The following is a 22,297-nucleotide window of genomic DNA, read 5'->3' as shown; positions in this document are numbered from 1 at the left end:
TCATTAGAGAACAGCCTGCCTACAAGCTTAGGGAGTCAGGCTGCAGAATCAGGCTGGGATCTTTCATCACCCAGGGAGAGATATTCATACAGAGTTGCCAGGGCTTGAAGCAATTTCTTTAAAAAAATAAATCTCTAGGCTTTGATTTGACAAATGAAGGTCGGGACCACTGTGTGCAATTCTATACTCATGTTTTGAGAGAGAAGATTGGAAAATCTAGCTTGCTTAGAGGGACACAGCCAAGATGATGAAGGGTTTGGAAAGCTCATAAGACAAGGGGTATCTGGAATAAATATGAAACGAATCGGGTGACTAACAATAGACATAGGTCAGGGAGTCTGCAAACTGCCTTCAAATCCTCAAGGTGCTCTTGCCATATAGGCCAGACTCACTGTAGGTCCCCGTGCAGGACAGATCTGGGAGGAGTAGGCAGAGGCCACAGGAAAGACAAGTTCATTTATGAGCACCCAGAGTCAGCTGAGGATGGAAGGACCATTATTAAGGACATGAGCTCCCATCAGAGGCGTCCTGTAGCAGAGGTTACAGCGTCTTTTGGGAAGGAAGAGGGTCTCTGTGTCTCAGGGCAGGAGGTTAAACTGGGTGGCCTCCAGGATCAATTCCAGCTGCAAGACTGACAGGAGGATGACTTCACCATTTCAGAAAGGAGTTGAGTTGAAATGCAGCAGACACCGTCTTGAGGATCATCTCTATCAGCCACAACCTCCTGGAGCAGTGTTGGGGCCCAGGATAAGCCAACCCCAAATATGCCTCAAAAACACACTGATTATTTTGATTTGAAGTTACTAAGAAATCGCCAGTGCAAGAGGGTCATTATGACCCTCCTCTCTGTCTCCTTGAAAGCAGGAGATAAATCTCTCATATGAAAGGTATATTCCCTGCATCTTGCCAGACATAGGGGATTTCAGGCTGAGAAGTCTGTGTAAACAAATACTGTTACTTTTTTAATATCCCAAGGTCAACATTTGCTTAAATTCTCTACTAATTAAGCACCCAATCCTAAATTTCTTTGTCCTGTCAATTTTTCTCAAATGTGTTGTTTCTTTGTTTAAAAAAAACTTAAAAGCTGCCTGCTTTGGCCATATCTTAGGTACTTTCTATGAGGTCTCCAAGCACACAAATTAAGATTTGTCTCTTTTTTTCTCAATCACTGTGTCCAGTGTCAATTTTATTAGTAGTCTAGCCACAAGAATGTAAAATGGAAGAGAGAAGGGATTTTCTTCTCCCCAACAGCAACTTAGAATGGAAATAAGGCTGGGCCACAACTTAGGCAACAAACGTCAGGTCTTGGCTCTTCTGCTTACATGTGTTATCCTCAGAGGCACTGACTGCACACCGTTAATTTCTATAATTTCAAGGTGGAGGAAAATGAATATAATCATTTTGGAAATTTCAGAAATAGAGATGCTGGCCCCCAAATTTTCTGAATAAGCATCAGTTTTTTGGAAAATGGGATGGACCAAGGTTATCCCACCCCCAGCACTCTGGCTAATGACAAGGCTATTGTCTAAGTGGCTACAGAAGAGCATTTCTGCATATTTGCTGGACATCAAGTTTGCTGGTCATCCTTGTACATCTTTGTATCTTGCTATAAAATGAAGGTCTCGCCAGTAATTTCTTTTCCTTTCTCTTGTTTTTACTTATTTTGTACCCATACAATCAGTTTCATGATCCAGAACTGTCCCCCTGGTTGGGACAGTCTAGTTTCTTTGACCTATTGTATTCTAGGCAATTAATAAAATACTTTACTATAAGTTTTCTTCTATGCAAAACTAACCTTTATGAGAAGCATCTATAAAAGACCAAGTTCCTATTTGTCCTACCTTCCAAAAACTTGTGAAAAGTCTTGCTTACTGATTTTAAGTTCATTAAATGTTAGGTCCTATTTTGGAGACAACAGTAAGATCATTTAAGTGATCTTAAGTGTTTGCAAGCCTTACTCCACAGTATAACACTGCTCAGAACACACTTTTCTGTGTTTGCAAAGAAATTTCCCCCTAATTCCTGATTGTCCTGTCCTTCACAGGTGAGCCAAATACATAAAATCTCCCTTATAAGCACATGTACCTAACTATGCATCACTACTTTAAAAAAACAAAACAAAAAACTAATTAGTTCACTTGAGACTAAAAAAAAAGTCATTCTAATCAAATGTTGGCATTAGTTCCTTCTATGTGAAAAAGATGCTAATGGATTTATAAAGAATGATTCCCTTTTTCCCAAATCTTGGTAATGAGAAACTGATATGAGACCACGGTTAATCATCCTAGCACCCAGCACCTGAGACTTGGAGATCCCACACGAGTGCTTGGGGAACATGCATATCTCAGAATTCAAGTGGGGGCCGTTCCCCTCTCCTAACAGCCCACGAAAAATCTGTGCTTCACACACTTAGCTTAAGTGCTACTTCACTTCACTGCAATAAAAATTGAGTTTCATTTGGTCTCAAAAACTTGCTTTCTCCCAAGTATGAGGGAAAAGGGTTTGGGCTGGGGGTCAACTGTGGCCGTACATGTGACCGTTTAGAAATAGAGGGGTTCAGCATCACTCTGAGAAATGAAATATTTCCCGCTGTATCAATAAACAAGGATGTCACAATCATCAGCGATTCTAGCACTTTGCTGTGAGTTCCTGAGCCTGAAGGGCACTCAGGAAGGAGAAGAATACCTGCCATCCAACCGCCATCTGGCTGCAGCCACTCCATGGTGAGCCCAAGGGAGCTCAGGATGTGGGAAAAACGTAGGATTCTGGCCCAGAATAGCTGAGATGCATATGAAAGGAGTGGGTTCAGGGAGCCCAGATTCTTGCATCTTCCCATACATAGAAGAGTGTGAAATTGCTTAACTTGGGATACCTGATTTTTCTTTAAGTAGCAATAATTTTTTGATGTTCAGACTACCTGCCCTTTGTAGCAAAACTTCGGCATAACCTGTCTCCTCCCCGCGCCTCCTTAGAGCAATTCTCTCAGGGTTACTTGAGATGCTGTCTCCTGGGCTTGACGTCCTAAAAATGCCCACCAAATGAAACATAACTCTTAACTCTTAGGCTGTGAATATATTTTTTTTAAGTCGACAACTCAAAGGCGGGGTGCAAATCGGGATTGTGGTTAATTAACTTAGCCTTCATAGCAAATTCTTAGAACTACAAAGAAGGTTTACCAGCCAATTTTCAACCACCAAAGGATAAAGCACTGAATGAAAAGGCTAAGAAATTTAGCAAACAAACTGTTAGCCATTTGGGAGTAACTTCAGGGCTACCCCAAAGCGCTCCTTGATTGAAATCCATTAAAAGGAACCAAACACTGACCTTGAGGAGATAGCTTAGATATCCCACCTATCCAATAATGGTCCACAATAGAGCTCCAAAGCCCTGGGGCCCTCATGAATATTCTGGGAACTAAACGTGCCAAAAGAAGGAGAGATAGGGAGGAGGAGAGAGGTCTTTGCTTCTAAATAATAGCGGCTCTCCTGTGGTTATGCCTAGCCTTCTAGGATTCCTTTTCAAGTTCTTTATTGAAATTGCTCAGGTCTTTAACTGATCTCCCGTGAGGCCTCAAACGCCTTAAGCTAATTACATTTGGCTGAGATATGCTTGATGAGATGGGAAAAATATAAAGCTATTGAAAGGGTGAAAAAAAAATCTCTAACCATCTGCTGGTGGTGTTGCTAACAGAACAATAGGTGAAAAGAAACAGGGCCGCCAGCCAGAGTGGAAAGGTACAGGATTTCTTTAATTACTGGGTCAATGAGGCTATTACTGCTTGGAATTTGGGGAAGGCAGAGAAAACAGGCTTAGAGGACTAAGCAACTAGGCAGTGCTTAGTGAATAAACAAAGCCAAACAGCAACACCAAAAAAAGGATGAATTTTCTGAGGGAGAAAGGGGAATTAGGTCAGTTTGGTTAGCAAAGCACTTCTAGCTAGAAATCACAGGTACTTTGTGGAAAGGACAGAAAGAGATGCTCCTAAAGGGGAAATCGGTTTCAGCCCAACCTCTGTACTTCTTTCCAGGTTATCTGTGATCCTCAGAGTCAGTTTCTGACTCAGCCATGGCAAAGTGCATTCTCTTGATGCTCTGAGCCAGATAGTTGCTTCTGTTATACTTGGCAATCCAGGTGAGCAGCCTGTGAAAGCTTTCAAATCAATGCCCCAGGTGTTGATTCAATATGGCAACAGCTTCTGTGCATTGCTCTAAAAGCCCTGTTCAGTATTTTTCTCCTTTAATTTTTTTTAAAATAACTAATCCCCTCAAATTCAGTTGAGAAAATGTTAGATCTTGGAAGACAAACTGACTTAAATCAGAAAGGGGACTGCTAAATCAAAGTTTATTTTTCTTTGTGTGTACAATAATGCCTGAAGTTGAACAGCAATTTCTGCCCCAAACCCTATTTTTGTTCTTTTCTTCTTCAGACTTTACAGAGGGAATGCATTTTCTGTTATGTTATTTTGTCTTGATTCTGCCTCTGAAGGTGGGTGAAACTGCTAAACTAATAGCAAAATGTTTTTATTTTCTTCATCATTTTCTTTTCATCAGAACCAGGAAAGGATGACCTTTTAGCAGGGAACCTATTTTTCAGATGCACACAATTCAAATGTATTCTCAGGATGCTCTTGGAGTGCCCCCACCTGCTACCTGATAGAGTCTTCCCCTGCACCTTGCTAACCTAGGCATGCAGTCTCTATGTTCCCTCTTCCTCTTTGCCTCCTAGACCTGCCCTGTGGGAGGGATGTTTTGTGTCAGTGACCAGAAGGAGGGCACAAGTGGGAATAAAGGAGCTGATCTCAGACTAACAGGGGTTTGACTTGAGAAGAGGCCTCACCTGTCCAGGCTCCCAGCTGAAGGTCTGGGAGTCCAGGATGATGCAGAGACCCTCTCCTCTCTCAGTGCCTGATGCGAGATAGCTGGTATAGGTAATGAATAGGAGCTTCGCCAGTGGGTCTCAAAATACATTCCCTGGACCAACAGCAGCAACATCAGCTGGAGACTTGTTAAAAATGCAAACTCTTGCCTGCTTGTCATCACAGACCCTCTGAATCCAAACTTGAGGTATAGGGTCCCGCAATCCATTCTTTCACAGAGCATTCAGGTGAGCTGGATCTACTGAGGAGTATATTCTCTATCTATCCTTCTATATCTGTCTCTACCCACCCATTCATCCATCCATCCTATCATCTACTGTCATGTTTAAATGCCTTGCCCTCCAATAAAAAATAAGGCAGAGGGAAAGGTTTAATGGACTTATCAAAATAATTGTCTAAATTTGAATAGGAAATACTGGGGTATTGGTTGTTAGGGAAATAAAATACAACAAGTCTTGTTCAGGCTTCAGAAGCAAAAGAGCATAGCAGGCCTCTGACCTTGCTTCTGACCTACCTGGACTCTGCCCGGACCACTGCTGAGGGAGTCAGCCACACACGCTCTGAGGGTCAGGTTCACTTCAGTCCAGTTGCTCGTTGTGTCCGACTCTTTGCGACCCCCTGGACAGCAGCACGCCAGGCCTCCCTGTCCATCACCAACTCCCGGAGCTTACTCAAAGTCATGTCCATTGAGTCGGTGATGCCATCCAACCATCTCATCCTTTGTCATCCCCTTCTCCTCCTGCCTTCAATCTTTCCCAGCATCAGGGTCTTTTCCAATGAGTCAGTTCTTCAAATCAGGTGGCCAAAGTATTGGAGCTTCAACTTCAGCATCAGTCCTTCCAATGAATATTAAGGACTGATTTCCTTTAGGATGGACTGGTTGGCTCTCCTTGCTGTCCAAGGGACTCTCAAGAGTCTTCTCCAACAACACAGTTCAAAAGCATCAATTCTTCGGCGCTCAGCTTTCTTTATAGTCCAACTCTCACATCCATACATGACTACTAGAAAAACCATAGCCTTGACTAGATGGACCTTTGTTGGCAAAGTGATGTCTCTGCTTTTTAATATGCTGTCTAGGTTGGTCATAACTTTTCTTTCAAGGAGCAAGCTTCTTTTAATTTCATGGCTGCAGTTCCCATCTGCAGTGATTTTGGAGCCCCTGAAAATAAAGTCTGTCACTGTTTCCACTGTTTCCCCATCTATTTGCCATGAAAGGATGGGACCAGATGCCATGATCTTAGTTTTCTGAATGTTGAGTTTTAAGCCAAATTTTTCAATGTCCTCTATCGCTTTCATCAAGAGGCTCTTTAGTTCTTCTTTGCTTTCTGTCATAAGTGTGGTGTCATCTGCATATCTGAGGTTATTGATATTTCTCCCAGCAATCTTGACTCCAGCTTGTGCTTTGTCCAGCCTGGCATTTCTCATGATGTACTCTGCATATAAGTTAAATAAGCAGGGTGACAATATACGGCCTTGATGTACTCCTTTCCCAATTTGGAACCAGTCTGTTGTTTCATGTCCAGTTCTGACTGTTGCTTCTTGAGCTGCACACAGATTCCTCAGGAGGTGGGTCAGGTGGTCTGGTATTCCCATCTCTTTAAGAATTTTCTTCAGTTTGTTGTGATCCACACAGTCAAAGGCTTTGGCATAGTCAATAAAGCAGAAGTAGATGTCTTTCTGCAACTCTCTTGCTTTTTCAATGATCCAACGGATGTTGGAAATTTGATCTCTGGTTTCTCTGCCTTTTCTAAATCCAGCTTGAACATCTGGAAGTTCATAGATCACGCATTGTTGAAGCCTGACCTGGAGTATTTTGAACATTACAATGCTAGCATGTAAGATGAGTGCAATTGTGTGGTTGTTTGAACATTCCTTGGCATTCCCTTTCTTTGGGATTGTAATGAAAACAGATGTTTTCCAGTCCTGTGGCCACTGCTGAGTTTTCCAAACTTGCTGGCATATTGAGTGCAGCACTTTCACAGCATCATCTTTTAGGATTTGATATAGCTCAACTGGAATTCCATCATCTCCACTAGCTGTGTTCATAGTGATGCTTCCTAAGACCTATTTACTTCACTTTCCAGGATGTCTGACTTTAGGTGAGTGATCACACTATCGTGATTATCTGGGTTGTGAAGATCTTTTTTGTATAGTCTTCTGTGTATTCTTGCCACCTCTTCTTAATATCTTCTGCTTCTGTTAGGTCTATACCATTTCTGTCCTTTATTGTGCCCATCTTTGCATGCAAAGTTCCCTTAGTATCTCTAATTTTCCTGAAGAGCTTTCTAGTCTTTCCCATTCCGTTGATTTCCTCTATTTTCTTGCATTGATCACTGAGGAAGTCTTTCTTATCTCTCCTTGCTATTCTTTGGAACTCTGCATTCAAATAGGAATATCTGTCCTTTTCTCCTTTGCCTTTTGTTTCTCTTCTTTTCACAGCTATTTGTAAGGCCTCCTTAAATAACCATTTTGCCTTTTTGCATTTCTTTTTCTTGGGCATGGTCTTGATCCCTGTGTCCGGTACAATGTCACGAACCTCCGTCCATAGTTTTTCAGGCACTCTATCAGTTCTAATCCCTTGAATCTATTTGACACTTCCACTATATAATCATAAGGGGTTTGATTTAGGTCATACCTGGATGGTCTCATCATTTTCCCTATTTTCTTCAATTTAAATCTGAATTTGGCAACAAGGAGTTCGTCTGAGCCACAGTCAGCTCCCGATCTTATTTTTGCTGACTGTATAGATCTTCTCCATCCTTGGCTGCCCATCAAAACAAGACCCAGTTTCCCCCTCAGTCAGTCTCTTCAGTCAAGAAGCTTCCATAAACCTCTTATCCTTCTCCAGCAGAAAGCAGACAGAATGAAAGCCACAATCACAGAAAACTAATCAATCTGATTACATGGACCACAGCCTTGTCTCAGTCAATGAAACTATGAGTCATGCCGTGTATGGCCACCCTAGATGTATGGGTCATGGCAGAGAGTTCTGACAAAACGTGGTCCACTGGACAAGGGAATAGCAAACCACTTCAGTATTCTTGCCTTGAGAACCCCATGAACAGTATGAAAAGGCAAAAAGATAGGACACTGAAAGATGAACTCCCCAGGTCGGTAGGTGCCCAATATGCTACTGGAGATCAGTGGAGAAATAACTCCAGAAAGAATGAAGGGATGAAGTCAAAGCAAAAGCAACACCCCGTTGTGAATGGGACTGGTGATAGAAGCAAGGTCCAATGCTGTAAAGAGCAATATTGCATAGGAACCTGGAATGTTAGGTCCATGAATCAAGGCAAATTGGAAGTGGTCAAACAGGAGATGGCAAGAGTAAATGTCAACACTTCAGGAATCAGCGAACTAAAATGAACCGGAATAGGTGAATTTAATCCAGATCACCATTATGTCTACTACTGTGAGTGTCAGGAGAGAAACACAATAGATAGATAGGAAGTGGATCTTGGAATTTGTTAAGTTCTCAGAGGAGGTCTGGCCAACCACTCCCACGACTTGGCAACATTCCAAGATTTACAGTACAAAACAGCATTAACCCGAAGCCAGAGCTGTACTTTGCTCACAGATTGGTGATGATACCAGGTTGCATCCTGGGGTTATAAGTGGGAACCCTGAACTGCGTCTTTGAAGTCTCACCCACGGACTGGATGTGCTGCCTGGGACCTTTTCCCAATTGGGACTCCAGACATGCCGTGACACGGGACTTCCCAGCGCTATATTAAGTCTGGATGTTGGTCAAAACCCAATTTGGTGCTGTATCTTCTGCTCTATTTCTCTTTTCTTTTAATGTTAGTATATTGAAAGTAAGCGAGATAATTCTCTAATAAATATTTGTATTATTTATTTACAGATAGCAAGTGACTTGTTTTGTTAACCAATCCTTTGGACCTGAGAGGAAAATGAAAATTTTCAGCTAAACAGTGGAGCCATTCAAGATGCGATCCACAAACCAGCAGCATCCATCACTAGGAGACCGACAGAAATTCAGATCACAGACCCACCTAGACCTGCTACATCTGAATCTCTGGGAGCAGAGGCCAGAAATCTGTGTTTTTAACAAACACTCTAATTCTTATAGGTTTGAGAGTCATTTTGCCCGAACAAGGTTTGCTGGCAGCTTGGCTTTAAATGATTAGAAGCTATTAGGGTCAGTGAAGTGAAGTGAAGTCGCTCAGTCATGTCCGAGTCTTTGCGACCCGATGGACTGTAGCCTACCGGGCTCCTCTGTCTGGAGAGAGCCGGATTTTCCAGGCAAGAGTACTGGAGTAGGGTGCCATTTCCTTCTCCAGAGGATCTTCCCAGCACAGGGATCGAACCCAGGTCTCCTGCATTGTAGGCAGACGCTTTACTGTCTGAGCCACAAGGAGTTCTCTATTCCCATTTTGTGATGTCACTCAGGGAGAGCCCAACTGGAAAGTATGTTGGACATGAATTTTATATCTCCTTCATTTCCAGAAAGTATTAGTTGGGTATTTACTTTATTATTTTTCCCAAGTCAGGAAATAGAAACCAGCCTTTTTTCCTCCTTCCATCCTTTTTCCTTTTCTCCCGCCTTTCTTCTAATCTCATTCACTTCTTTCTTTCTCCTTCCCTTTTTCATTTTCTTACTGCCTTTAATTCCTTTTCTTCTAATCTCTTAGAAATCCATAATTATTCTACTGGCACTTACTGTGGCCATAGTAATTAGATTTACCAGAATTAAATCCCACTTGTGCAACCAACAGAGACTGACATTAAAAAGGGATAGGTCATGATAATAAAAATGCTGCCTAACTTAGCATAGATTATAGAAGGAGTGAAACTGAAAGTTGCTCACTCATGTCTGACTCTTTGTGACCCTATGGACTACACAGTCCAGGGAATTCTTCAGGCCATAATACTGGAGTGGGTAGCTGTTCCCTTCTCCAGAGGATCTTCCTGACCCAGGAACTGAACTGGGGTCTCCTGCATTGCAGGCGGATCCTTTATCAACTGAGCTATCAGGGAAGCCCTATAGAAGGAGGGACCACTGTAATTTCCAACTTCCAACTAGAGTATGGAAAGATATTGGTACCTCTCCTTTTCCTGGGGATCTATTAAGAAAAGTCTAAATTTCTCAACATGGTTTTTCCAAACCATGTTGAAGGTTAATGTAGTAGTTCCCCATTCCTGTTGTAACAAATTACCATAGACTATGTCTTAACACAGATTTATTGTCTTATAGTTCTGGAGGCAGTGTCTGAAGTGGGTTTTTATGGGGTTAAAATCAAGATGTCTGTAGAGTCACCTTCCTTCTGGAGGATCTGGGAAGAATCCTTTCCCTTACATATTCAAGTGTTGAGAGGCTGCCTCTGTTCCTCATCTCACATGGCCTCCTGTGTATGTGTGTGTGTCTGTGTACACAGTTTTGTCCAAGTCTTTGCTACCCCAAAGAGGTAGCCTGACTGTTGCCTGACAGGCTTCTCTGTCCATGGGATTTTCCAGGCAAGAATACTGGAGCAGGTTGCCATTTCCTCCCCCAGGGGATCTTCGTGACTCAGGGATTGAATCCGTGTCTCCTGTCTGCCCTGCACTGGCAGGTAGATTCTTTACCACTGAGCTGCCTCATCCATCTTCCAAGCCGGCAACATAGCACCTTCACGTCTCAACGCTTGCTGGTTCTGTCTGTCTGTCTGTCTCTCATTCACTTATATATACATACATGAGTTTATCAATATCTTGTCTATTATTGTCCTACTAATTATGTATAATTACTACATTTTATGCAAGTTTTGTTTTCTGATTAAGGTTGTCTATAATATTTTGTTAATAGGAAAAATGAGTAATAGCATGAAATGACTATATTAATTTTGAAAATTGTTCCTTTCTGTTGAAATTACATGTCTATGTTTTAATATATCATGAACTTCACACCTCTTGATCCTTAATATTATTTTATGACTATGCTCAATATTATAAGAAAAATGAAGGACATATGAGTAAAAAGTTGTGTATACTTGAGAAATAAACTAAATACAATAAATGGAAAGCAAACATTCTCCTTTAAAATATATCTTTAAGAGGAAATATGCACTTTTTACTCTTTCATTCTTCTTTCTCTGTAGCTTTTTTTCTATTAGTTTCAATTAAAATCTGAGACTAATAAATTATGACATTTCTGAAAAATGAACAGACATGCTTCTATGTAAAAAAGGTTAGTTGTAACTATGAGATGATATTTATTGGTTAGAAACATGACTGATTTATCTCAACCTTTCCTTTGAAGATTTAGAGTGAACTAAAGTGATAGCATACCATCAACTCAAACCCTTTGCTATTGTTAAAATGCTTGCCCCCTTTTTTCTTTTTTTTTAATACAAAAAGTTGCAGCAGATGCCATAAAATAAATGTAGTGAAACAGTCAAGCAGCAAGCTCCCTAACTGTTTCCATCTTGATTATAAAAACACATTGAAAGGTAAATCCTCACAGTGAAATAAATGAAAAAAATAATTAACATTCAAAGTACTCCTTACACCACCTGTTCTTTACATACTGCACTGAAATGAAGGTACCTGATGTATAAAAAGTAATGAAAAGAAACTGAGTTTCCTTCTGAAACAGAAAGAAAAGTAGCACTAAGTTTGAAATTCAAACCAGAATGGACATACCTTTTGTACAATTAATAGGGTACAGAATTTCTTTCATCTGATGAGTCAAGTGAAGTGATTAAGTCTAAACCCAGGTACAATAAATATTTTACCCTATATATATGATATAAAAAGTTCTTTTGTGGAAATGGATATTAAACTTCTGTGATCTTTGAAAGCAGATATAGCAGCTAATACTGGATTTTAAGGTTATAAGCTAAAAAGTGGTTGATAATATTTTGGTCTTTAAAACAAAGTGTCAGTGAACATTTTTACACATCCCTGTTATCATAATCCCTAGTTATCCAGTATACTCAATTTATAGATGAGACCTGCATGTGCTAGTCTTGTTATCTAATGGCCTTTCTGTATTCTTCAATTGGAAGGATATTGATCCCAGATGGTCAAAGATGATGGAAGGAATTATAAACAAGATAAATGGTAATTATTAAATAAGTCTGAATGAACAGTGATGTGCAGATCAATGATGATTATAATAAGGATAATGTACTGTGGGAGTTAAGATAGACTGAGAGTTAAAATATATTGCAATAATGGCACTTATTGAGATGAGGTAAATTAAAGTACGCTAACATTTCTCCATTGTCATGGAAAATAAAAGCACCAATTAATATTAAAAACTGGTGTCAGTGATGCCTGAGAGTCAGGAAATGAGGTGAGCCCTGTGGTTGTGCCTGCTGACCGTCTAGAGAGACTTTCCAGACCACACTGCACCGTCCAGCAGACTTCTTGGGTTAAGGAGACATTGGTGAGAGTCCTGGAAGGTCTAGTGTTTGCAGGCAGAGAACTGGAGATTATTTGATTCTATAAGGTGCTACCTCTTTGACTTTCTACAACTAGACTATTTTGCAGTTCTCTAGGGGGAGTTACCTTTGTGAAAACTTATAATAATGAAAAAGAGACTTGTTCATAGCAGTGCAAATGCATTCTGGTGAATAAGAAAGAATACATTTTATTGCCCTATATGATATTAAACCAGTCTTTCAAATGTCAATATTCCTGAATTATGTGTGTATGTGTATATGTATGGATATATTCAGCATTCCTGACTCTATGTGTATTATGGAGATACCATGATTTTATCCTCATGAAAATTATAATTTAGCATGACTTAATATCTTAGAGAAGAGGGCAGATCTAATGAATGTGTCACCAAATGTTAACAATTATACCCACTGTTTGAGAGGAGGCTAATTTTGGAATATTTAAGGAGAGTACTGATAGATGTAAAATAATGTTATGTTTATATGCAAGTAAGAACTTCTCTTTACATGTGTGAAGTATGAAGGTTCTTCAGTGTTTCTGGACTGGAAGAATAAACATTGTCAAAGTGACTGTACTACCCAGTGCCATCTACAGACTCAGTACAATCCCTATCACATTATCAGTGATACTTTTCACAGAACTAGAATACAATTTCTTAAAAATTTGTATGGAAACACAAAAGATCCTGAATAGCCAAAACAATCCTGAGAAAGAAGAGAAGAGCTGCAGGAATCAGACTCCCTGACTTCAGCCTATACTATAAAGCTAGAGTAATCAAAACAGTATGGTACTGGCACAAAAACAGACACATAGATCAATGCAACAAGAGAAGAAGCCCAGAAATAAACCTACACACTTATGGCCAATTAATCTATGACAAAGAAGGCAGGAATATACAATGGAAAAAAGACAAACTCTTTAATAGGTGGTGCTGGGAAAACCAGCCAGTTAAATGTAGAAGAATGAAATGAGCACATTCTCTAATACCATATAGAAAAGTAAACTCAAAGTGAATTAAATACTTAAATATAAGCCTGGATAAAACTCATAGAGCCCCAGTGTTTCTGGCACCAAGGATTGGTTTCACAGAACACAATTTTTCCACAGATGGAAGCAGGGGGAGGATGGTTTTGGTCCTGCTCACCACTCACCTCCTGCCATGTGGCCTGGTCTCTAATAGAGCACAGACTGGCACTGGTCCATAACCCTGGGGGTTGAAGGCCCCTGTCCTAGAGCAAAACATAGGAAGAGTCCTCTTTGACATAAATTGCAGCAATAATTTTTTGAATCTGTCTCCCAGAGTAATGGAAATAAAAGCATAAATAAACAAATGGGACCTAATTAAACTTAAAAGCTTTTGCACAGCAAAGGCAACCATAAACAAAATGAAAAGACATCCTATGGATTAGTGGAAAATATTTGCAAACAATGAAACCGAGAAGGAACTCATTTCCAAAATACACAAATAGCTCATACAGCCCGATAACAAGAAAACAAACAACTCAATCAAAAAATGGGCAGACCTAAATGGACATTTCTCCAAAGAAGACATTCAAATGGCCAATAGGCACATGCAGAGATGCTCAGCATCATTAACGTATTAGAGAAATGCAAATCAAAACTAGAATGAGGTATCACTTTACACTGGTTAGAATGGCCATCATCAAAAAGTCTACAGATGATAAATGCTGAAGAGAGTGTGGAGAGAAAGGAATCCTCCTATACTGTTGGTGAGAATATTAACTTGTGCAACCACTATGGAGAATAATAGAGATTCCTTCAAAAACCAAAAAGAGAGTTTATTATATGATTCAGCAATCCCACTCTTGGGCATATATCTGGAAAAGATGAAAACGGTAACTCAGAAACATACATGTGCCCCAATATTCATGGCAACACTATTTACAATAACCAAGACATGGAAGCAACTCACATGTCTATTGGCAGGTGAATGGGTAAAGAAGATATGGTACATATATACAGTAGAATACTACTCAGCCACAAAAAGAACGAAATAATGCCATTTGCAGCAAAATGGATGGATCTAGAGGTTATCATGTGAAGTAAGTCAGATAAAGAGAAATACCAAATGGCATCACTAACACATGGAATATAAAAAAATGATACCCATGAACTTACTTACAAAACAGAAAGAGACTCACAGACACAGAAAACAAGCTTATGGTTACCTAACGGGAAAGAGGGAGGGAGGGATAAATTAGGAGTCTGGGATTAACAGATCCATACCACTATATATAAAATAGATAAACAAGGTCCTACTGTTTATATATATATCTATCTATATTCAATACCTTATAATAACCTATAATGGAAAAGAATCTGAAAGAATATTTACATGCACACACACACATATCTGAATCATTTTACTGTATATCTGAAACTAATACAACATTATAAATCAACTATATTTCAATAAAGGAAAAGGAAAAAAAGAATTAATGTAATTTATGCACTGAGAGTTGCAGAACTCTAATGCAACAGAGAGAAATAAAAAGTTCACCACCTAGAGATAGAATTCCACTTAAAGAAGAGATCTTTTTTGTCTTTGCAAATCACTTTGATTAGCCACAAGGAAAACCAGACAACCTAGGCTTGATACAAAGTTAAGAAGAAAAAGGGGATCCAGAAACAATCTGGATGCTAGAGAGTTAGTAGAAAAGAAGTTCTCTCAAAATTCCCCAGATAGGGATAGATTAAGAATTGTAATTTTTGATCCTAAGATTTATATAATTATAAATTTCAATCCTAATGTTCTCTCGGCTTCCATGTAGCTCAGATGGTAAAGAATCTGCCTGCAATGTAGGAGACCTGGGTTCGATCCCTGGGGTGGGAAGATCCGCTGGAGAAAGGAGTGGCAACCCACTCCAGTATTCTTGCCTGGAGAATCCCATGGACAGAGGAGCCTGGTGGGCTATAGTCCCTGGGGTTGCAAATAACTGGACACGACTATGCGACTGACACCACCACTACTAATGCTCACGTTGAGTCTAACATATGCTTAGGTTTGTGGTTCTTCCTCTCTGGCATGTAAAATGGAGGTTTAGGGCAAGTTTTATAACTCTTAAAAGACAGATGATCGTAGCAAGCTGGGGTCTTGGCCTAATACATACTTTCCTCTTGAGAAGCTACATATGAGGTTTACATGTGTTTAATACATGAGTTTGAGTGAACTCCGGAAGTTGGTGATGGACAGGGAGGCCTGGCGTGCTGCGATTCATGGGGTCGCAAAGAGTCGGACACGACTGAGCGACTGAACTGAACTGAATCTAAATTTACACACATATATACACCTACTACATTATGGGATCAAAACTATAATTGTAGCAGTGAACATATTTTTTGTCTCTACTTCAAAATTATAGGCTATACTTTTATTTGAGGGATAAGCCTGAAGAAAATTTGCACTCTAAAAATTATTTTAAATGTAAAATGTGAATAAAACATTGTATCTTTACTTATACAGTGGAATTTGCATGAACTGATTCTATCTGTGTATATGATATACACAGAGATATGTAGAAGCCTTAAATATTTAAATTAAAAAAAATTTTATATTCAGTATACTTTACCAATATAAGAAATTTCATTAAATACTTAAATATTCAGAAAAGCTGAATAGGTGATAGGCACAGAATAGGATAGTTATACAGGCAGTTGTAGAAGTTCCAGTAGGGGACTACAGACAAAAAGGGAAACCTAGGAGACTTCGGGAGACCACTGTAAGTTCATGATTGCTCAAGAAAACTATCTGAACAGTGTGGAAGAAAGCAGGCATGCTTAACTATAGAGCCATAAATAAAAGTACAAGATATGCCCCAGGCTGTTAGGTGAAAGAAAAATGTTACCACTCTTCTACTGATGTGAGTAAGTGCTACAAATCCCAGTCTGACCTCATGGGATCAGACCCTCTCCTGCCTGATACGAGGGAGGGGCTGCTGAGGTAAGCCTCACTTCTATTTGCGGTGGACTTTCCTGGGGGCTCAGATGGTAAAAATCCGCCTGCAATGCGGGAGACCTGGGTTCGATCCCTGGGTTGGGAAGATCCCCCTGGAGAAGGGAATGGCTACCCGCTCCAGTATTGCTTGGAGAGAATTCCATGGACAGAGGAACGGGGCAGGCTACAGTCCATGGGATGGCAGAGTTGGACACAACTGAGCAACTTTCACTTTTATTTTCCCTTAACTATAAAATTGTAGCTCATTTAATCCTCCAAGCAGAGCTTCCTTGCCTGCCTACTTGCACCTCTCACAAGCATCCTATATTAACACATTTACTTCTTATCAATCACTTTGCCTCTCATTGAATTCCTTCTGTGATGACACAGAAAACCTGAGTCTCAGTAAGTCTGGACACTAGAGTCACAGGGATTCTAATTAAAAGACTGTGGGTTCAAGTCCCAGCTAGGGTTTTGCCTGGGTTTGAGTCCTAGCAGATGGGTTCAGATCCCAATCTGAAGCACACGGCTTCACGGCCACCAGCACTATTATTTATCTTAGATTCTAAAATAAAATTTTGGTTGACAAATTCTAGCTACAAAACACGGTTAGGAGATAAGACTGGTAACAACATAAACCATTTGAAAATGAAACTGCCCTTGAAAATGAAGTCATAGCACTGCCAGGTGAAACAAGCAGTGTTGCTAAAGTTGACTTCATTTGAAAAGATGCAGAGACCTTCAGAAAACACTAAATTCCAGTAAGCTAATCAATTTAATCAAGATGAAATTTCATAGAATATTGGGCATGAACCAAAAATGTGCCTGAACCGTGATTCTCCATCGGAAAGCACAGACTGGAATATGAACGCTTGAATGTCACAGGCGTTGTGTATTTGTGCTGTTGCTTCATTGCTGGTGTGCAGGCTGATTTTCAAGAAGAGGGGAAAGGGCTCTATCAGTGATGTAAGAATCCCATCAGTAATGGAAAACACCAAGGCCTGTGTAGTGGTATTTCGTTGACAAAATAAAACCCTCAGGGACTTGATTGATAGGAGCAGAAGAGAAAGTGGTTTACTGTGTGTCCACTGAAAGATGAAACAGTGGCCAGAGGAACTACAAGAAAAATTTCTCATGTGAACTAAGAAAGATGGGCAACGGAAATCTAGCCTGGCAGAGTTTGTGTGTCAACCTAATTTGAGATAGTGGCCCTTTTTATCCCACTTAAAGTATCTTCAGGGAAGTACTAGCTGTCCAATTATTGGTTAAGCTCTGAACTAAAATAAGTTAATATGGCTGATCTTTTTGTCTGGTCTAGGACACTTCTGTACTTTTATCAATAGAATGCAATAGAATAAAACTGAGTAAAGCCTACAATTTCAGCTTCCTCAGTATGTTGATGACCACTGGCTCCCATCTCATCACCCCTTGTTTCATCAAGAATGTGGATCTTCAGGGACTTACTGATAGTTAAGTGGTTAAGACTCTGCCTTCCAATGCAGGGGACACGGGTTCAATTCCGGGTCAGGGAACCAAGACCCTATATGCCTCAGAGCAGCTAAGCCCATGTGCCACAACTAGAGAAGCATGTCCATTGCATCTACTCAGCCCATTTACTCTAGAGCTTGTGCTCTGCAACAGAGAGACCCTTGTACTGCAGCTAGAGAAGCCCGAGTCCCACAACTAGAGAAAGTCCACATGTCACAACACAGACCCAGCACAGCCAAAATTATAGATAAATAGAAGCTGTGATCTCAAGCAAAAAAAAAAGAAGAATGTGGTTCTTCAGAGCTGGCCCTTCTGAGAAAGTTTACAAAATTGGAGAATATCATCCCTGCATTAATGAGTTCATGCGTGTCATTTTACTACCCCAGAAACTGGGATTTATAAAAGGTAAAGAATTACCAGGAACCGCATAACCACAGCCAGAAGCCATGGTTCCCCACACATAGTCTCATAGTCCTGTTCATCAGAGGCCAAGGCATGAGCCAAAAGATTCGACAATTTACATCTGTTGCTGGTTTATATTTCACTTTCATGCCTGTCAATATTCATCTTCTTCCAAGAAGATCTTGGACCATAATATACCTTAAATCTCCATCAACATTTTGATCACCCCAAAGTAAATAAAGGATTACTAGGACTGATGCTGAAGCTGAAACTCCAATATTTTAGCCACGTCATGTGAAGAGTTGACTCATTGGAAAATACCCTGATGCTGGGAGGGATTGGGGGCAGAAGGAGAAGGGGACGACAGAGGATGAGATGGCTGGATGGCATCACCGACTCTATGGACATGAGTTTGAGTAAACTCCAGGAGTTGGTGATGGACAGGGAGGCCTGGTGTGCTGTGATTCATGGGTTGGACACGACTGAACGACTGAACTGACTGACTGACTCCTTATTATACTTACTGATGGATACAAGAAAAATAATTGGGATGCATGCATTCTATATAATATTTGGAGAGGAAGTCCAATATACTCATAATGCAATGTAAGTTAAAATGAAATAAAATAATGATACTCTGTTGATCTAGTTAAGATTTTATATTAAATATTTCTAAATTCAACTAGAAATAAAAATATTCAGAAAAACATTTTAATGCTGGCTAAATTTACATTTTATGCTAAAACAAGAGATCCTTTTGAGAGGAGATCTACAGGGTTACTTTCTTATTTGGTTATTAACCTAAATGATGTTATTTTACTGGATTTCATATGTGCACAGACCCTGCTGGGAAAGAATAAAACTGGACTCATTTAGGAAGAGGCAATGTGGCTATATGAGAAAAGCTGCCAAATGTGAAACCTCACTTTATGCCTGTTGAAATTTTTGTATTTCAGGTCTCCTAGGGACATGTCCATTGTGCTATTGTGTAATTTTATCAGCATGAACTTCTGCTGAATATTTTCACTTCTCTTTAAAACTCATATTTTGGTAGAGCTAACTTTGCTACAACATCTGTGCCCACACACCTGGGAGCCATCGAAGATATATCCTTAAGATCAAGCATATTTTCTAATCTTGCAGGATGCTGTGAAGTGAGAGTAAAGGCTATAGATACATTTTTCCTAGTCTGGAATGTTTTGAAAGGAACCACTTTCAAACTATTTTCTGTTTCCTTCGAAAGATTCTCAAAGGAGAATCAATATTTTTAAGGCTGTAAACAATTTCCTTAGAAATTTAACAGAATATTCTCTCTCTTTTTTTTTTTTTTGCTGATTAGAGAGGTTCTTAATGCATATGTGCAACTTTCCATTAGAGACATTATGAATATACACAAAATTCCAAACTATATTCTCAAAATGTTTTCAAATAAGACTGTACAGTAACTATATGAAACAATAGAAAGCTAAAGAACAGACTACAACTTTGAATTTATTTGCTACTTTTAATCTCTGGCTCTACCAATAAATTAATGGCATCTCCTTTCAAAAATAGAAATTAGGGACCTCCCTGGTGGTCCAGTGGCTAAGACTCTGTGCTCCCAACGTAGGGGGCCCAGGTTCCATCCCACGTCAGGGCACTAGATCCCACAACTAAAAGACCCCACTTGCTGCAATTAAGACTTGGCACAGCCAGATAAATAGATATTTTTTAAAAAATCCAGAACAAAAATAGAAATTATAGTTGAATCAGCATTTCTCAAACAGAAGATTGAGGTTTTGACAAAAAAAAAAAATCTGAATACAGAGAAATGTCTCCTTACCTTTCATTAATTGTTTTATCTTTATGGATTAAACACATATACCAAAATGAGCCTGTAGCAGATGGTATTTAGAATGAAATGGGCAGTACAATTTGCTGTTGAAGGATAATATAGACTATGTGAAATTTTTATGGCTTCAAAATGGGAATGGACTTGAGGAACTCCACATGAGGGTTCTCTTGACTTTGTCACCAATTTATCCAATTATGATAAATACTGAACACTTAGGGTATGCTTTCTGTGTGTCCGGTGCTGTTGAAATTGCTTTACAAGTGTTAACTCATTAAAGTTGCATCACAACCACATGTGACAGGTACTTTAGTCATCACCCTCCTACAGATAAGGAAACTGAGGCACTGAAAGGGTAACTCACTTGCCCCAGGTTCATCCCTTTGCCAGTGGGGGCGGGACCAAGGCATCACACCCCAAATCCATCCCCAAATCCTTATCACTTCCTTTTCCTTCCTTTATTTTCCTTATAGGCAACAGAATAGCTTTCAACTCTTACTTTGAAGCAAGGAACAAGGTGATAGAGGTGATTAATTTCAAGTTATTTCAAATTTAAACAAAAATATACCACACCACCTTATCTGTCTCCTAAGAAACCTATATGCAGGGCAAGAAGCAACAGTTAGAACCGGACATGGAACAACAGACTGGTTCCAAATTGGGAAAGGAGTATATCAAGGCTGTGTATTGTCACTCTCTTTATTTAACTTGCATGCAGAGTACATCATGCAAAATGACTCACAAGCTGGAATCAAGATTGCCAGGAGAAATATTAACAACCTCAGAAATGCAGATGATACCACTTTAATGGCAGAAAGTGAAGAGGAGCTAAAGAGCCTCTTGATGAAGGTGAAATAGAAGAGTGAAAAAGCTGGTTTAAAACTCAACATTCAAAAAACAAATATCAAGGCATCTGGTCCCATCACTTCATGGCAAATAGATGGGGAAAAAGTGGAAACAGTGACAGATTTTCTCTTTTCTTGGGCTACAAAATCACTGCTGATGGTGACTGCAGCCATGAAATTAAAAGACACTTGCTTCTTGGAAGGAAAGCTATGATAAATCTAGACAGCAGATTAAAAAGGAGAGACATCACTTTGCCAACAAACCTCTATCTATTCCAAGGTATGATTTTTCCAGTAATCATGTACAGATGTGAGAGTTGGACCATAAAGAAGGCTGAGCACTGAGGAATTGATGCTTTTGAAATGTGGTGCTGGAGAAGACTCTTGAGAGTCCCTTAGACAGCAAGGAGATCAAACCAGTCAATCCTAAAGGAAATCAACCCTGAATATTCATTGGAAGGACTGATGTTGAAGCTGAAGCTCCAGTACTTTGGCCATCTGATCTGAAGAGCCTACTCAATGGAAAAGACCCTGATGTTGGGGGAGACTGAGAGCAAGAGGAGAAGGGGGAGACAGAGGATGAGATGGTTGGATGGCATCACTGACTCAATGGACATGAGTTTGAACAAACGCAGGGAGATAGTGAAGGACAGGGAAGCCTGGTGTGCTGCAGTTCATGGGTCCAAAGATTCAGATACAAGTTAGCAACTGAACAAGAACAAATTCAAGGCAGAACATATAACAAAGAAGTTATATACTTTTTTGTGGGGGTAGGGATCTTGATTCTATAACTAGGGATGGAATCCATGGCCTCTGCAGTGGGAGCATGGACTCTTAACCACTGGACTGGGGAATGGAGTATTTCCTGTCATATCAGTAAACAAAGGATGTCACAGTCATCAGCAACTGCAGCCACTGCCAACAGTGGGCTGGTGAGCCCTGACAGAACTCAAGAAAGAAAAGAATACTGCCATTTAGCAGCTACTTCTTGCAGTCACTCTCCACAGTGAGCCCTGAGGAAGCTTGGGATGTGAAAATACAGGATACTGGCCGTGGACAGGGGAGGTGTGTATCAAAGGAATGATTTCGGTGAGCCCAAACTCATACATAGAAAAGAAAAGTCTTCTCATACATAGAAAAGTGCTAAATTCCTTAACTTGAGATATCTGGTTTTCCTTTAATTAACAATAATCTTTTGATGTTCAGACTACCTGCCCTTTATTGCAAAAGTTCTATATAAGTCGGCTACCCGCTTTGCCTCTTTGGAGTAGTTCTCTAAGGCACTGTCTCCTGGGCTTGAAGTCCTGAAAATTCCCACTGAGTAAACCGAAACTCTCAACTTACAGGATGTGAATAATTTTTTAAGTTGAGAGACCACCAGAGGAGTCCCTTAACAAAGAAATTCAACTTCAAAGTTGACACAAGCAAGTAGCAGAATTTGATGTCACTTCTTTCTCATGTGCATCTGTCCATGTGGAGAAGAGGATTGGCATCGA

The 22,297-nt window shown here is 40.0% G+C and overlaps 1 protein-coding gene across 1 annotated transcript in view; it reads right to left on the bottom strand.

The window, feature by feature from the left end:
• MACROD2 (mono-ADP ribosylhydrolase 2) overlaps window positions 1-22,297 on the bottom strand; it is a 2,149,518-nt gene that overhangs the window by 61,233 nt on the left and 2,065,988 nt on the right. The window lies entirely within an intron of this gene.

Source organism: Muntiacus reevesi, chromosome 2 (genome assembly GCF_963930625.1).
Source record: "Muntiacus reevesi chromosome 2, mMunRee1.1, whole genome shotgun sequence".
In the NCBI taxonomy this organism is placed as follows: Eukaryota; Metazoa; Chordata; class Mammalia; order Artiodactyla; family Cervidae; genus Muntiacus; species Muntiacus reevesi.
Note: the sequence above shows the minus strand (reverse complement) of the source record. Positions and strands in the feature narration are given on the sequence as shown.